The following is a 2,686-nucleotide window of genomic DNA, read 5'->3' as shown; positions in this document are numbered from 1 at the left end:
AACTTGCCCATTTGAGTTTTTATGGCATAGGCTGTCATTGCGTCTTCGGAGTTCCTTGTGCCTTTCTTCTTTTTCAAGAGCAGTAATAAGACCTTCAAGAGTAAGATTAGGAAGAATTTTCAATGTGGTAACAACATGATCATAATCTTCAGGCATACTTTTGAGCAATACTACCATTGCATCATCTGTAGTGATTGGAGAGCTGATAGAAGCAAGCTGAGTCATGAGACTCTACATGTGGTTGACACGGGCAGCCAAGGGAGTGCCACTAGCCATCTTCAATTCAAAGAAAGCAATTTTAAGTGACAATTTTGAGATGTGAGAGCTAGCACCAAAAATAATATCAAGCTTCTGCCAAGCTTCAGAAGGAGACTCCAAATCAGAAATGTGATGAGTTTTTTCTCGAGCGGTTTATGAAAACTTTAAAGGGGTTTGTAAGACAAAGAGCAAGACCAAAAGCAAGCATGGTAGTACTTGTAACCAAGGAACACGGAGCATTTGTGTTCCTGCATTTCCAAGCTCATAGAAGGTCGGCATTAGGAGGTATCATACTCCCCAGATTTGATGGGTCGGGGGTTCCTTATGGTTCTGGGTCAAAGTCCCCAGTATTGTCTCTAGAAGCTCATATGAATCGAAAATAGCAATAATTTTAAACTTCCATAGAGTGTAGTTCATACCATCTAGCTTGCCTTTAGTGAAGGCTGGTGGGCGAATCCTCAATGCCTGGATTGTTGGTGCAACAGTAGCTGCTGAGAAGCCCTCGCCTCTCTTGTACTATTGGATCCTTAAAGCTACCTGGGCTCTGATACCATGTTAGATGTAGTATAGATGATGGCTCCATTCACCCGTGCGCTCCCATAGTGGAGCTTAGATGGTGATTTAGACAGATACTAGGTGAAGAGCTACTATAGCTGGAAGATCTATTTGATCTAAACTGATTTGATGCAATGGACTGGGGAGTTCACCTCTTTATAGCTATGAGGGCGGTAGTCGGATCAACATAGTTGGTGGAGCCGACCAGTCAACCTAGTTGATGAAGACGACCAGTTAACCTAGTCGGTGGAACCGACTAGTCGTCCATGGAATATTTGCTATACCATCGGCCTCGGGGGCTCTCACCCTCAAACCCCCATGGGGGGCTGTTGGCCCCCCTAAGACCCCCCAACTGGGGGCGAGTTGGCCCCCAAGCCCCGGCAAGAATAAGGGGCTCCCACACAATCACCTTTCTACCATCAATGGTCTCATTGATAGACCTCATCTGACATGCAAGTCAGGATCCATCCAGTGTCCCGGGCTCACACATGGCTTCTCCTCATATTGGGGCCTTACAACTTGAGCACCTTGGACCACTGGTGGTTATCAGGAGGGTGGGGCATTGAGCATATCTAACAGAGATGAGGTTGTGTTCTAGTGCTCTATTGATGGTAGTGGAACTAGATGATCAGAGGTGAGGGAGGCTCATTGGCTAGAGGAGACGGTTGAAAAGGATCTTGAATTGGAAAAGTCTTCTTGTGAAGACAATATGTGGAGGACTAAGTACGAGTATGGATTTTACTAGGAAGAGGAGAGGGTGGAGGAGGCTTAGATAGAGACTCCAAAATCTGTGTCTCTTTAGAGATGTCAAGAATTTTTTGAGCTCAATTCTAAACAACTAGCCTTCTCACTTGGACCTAGTCAAGTGAAGTTGTGGATTTTGTCCCTATAGTTGTAGTATCCCTCACCACCCAACTACTCGTGATTGATAGGTCATGCATAGGTGTTGACCAAGTACCCAAGCCTTGCCTACCTAATCTACAATCTTGTAGCACCCTAAGTCTAAGGGAATGGAATCACCACTACAATCATAGGAGTGGAACCCCAAAGTATCAATACAAAGGATTTAACAAGAATGGAAGTACCAGCAATAGTCTCCCAAAAGTTGACTCTACAGAAATGTTGGCACCACAAGAACCTATTGATGGACCTTCCAAAGGAAAGATAGGGCAACCATGGGATCTACCAATGATCCCAAGGATGGTGCTTCTTCAAAACAAAATGAGAAATGCTAAGGAAGTAGTCACATAAGAACTTGCTCCTAAAAGTGTAATATTAGCATAAGAACCTACTACTACAACTACCCCAATGCTGCTATCAGGGACATCGCAAAGTCTTCATACTCAAGCATGAGTCTGAATATGATAGGATGATCAATCATTCCATACCTGCAAAGACTGTATTCACACAAAAACCTATTCCTAAAAATAGAGTAGCAACAAAAGAAACAATGAGAGTGGAAAAAACAGGGCATCCCAGGGCGACATTACTTCCATGAGAGGAGAAGCTTGCCCCAACTAAAGTCCACATAGATGAATCACCGACACCTCTGCTAAGGATCCAATGACTGTTACTATCAGCCAATTTATTGGACACATTTAATTCATATTCAACATGGGTATCAACAAGGTATGCAATAATGCATCCATCTTCTACATCCATTACAGCTTGATCTAGAAACTACATAGGCACTCACATGCATTCATGCTTTTTATGTCTAGGTGAGTCCAAAGTTAGGCATGTCATGGTGACCACAAGAACTACCCACTCGCATCCAAGGGTAATCTCATGGGGCATGTCACATTCATGGGGGTCTAAATTAGATGATTAGGCTATACATAACAATGCAATGTAAAGCATCATGTCACAAGGT

Source organism: Dipteris shenzhenensis, chromosome 2 (genome assembly GCF_047967505.1).
Source record: "Dipteris shenzhenensis isolate YYH24624 ecotype China chromosome 2, Dip_SZ_1.0, whole genome shotgun sequence".
Lineage (NCBI taxonomy): Eukaryota > Viridiplantae > Streptophyta > Polypodiopsida > Gleicheniales > Dipteridaceae > Dipteris > Dipteris shenzhenensis.
This window is presented reverse-complemented; position numbering follows the sequence as displayed.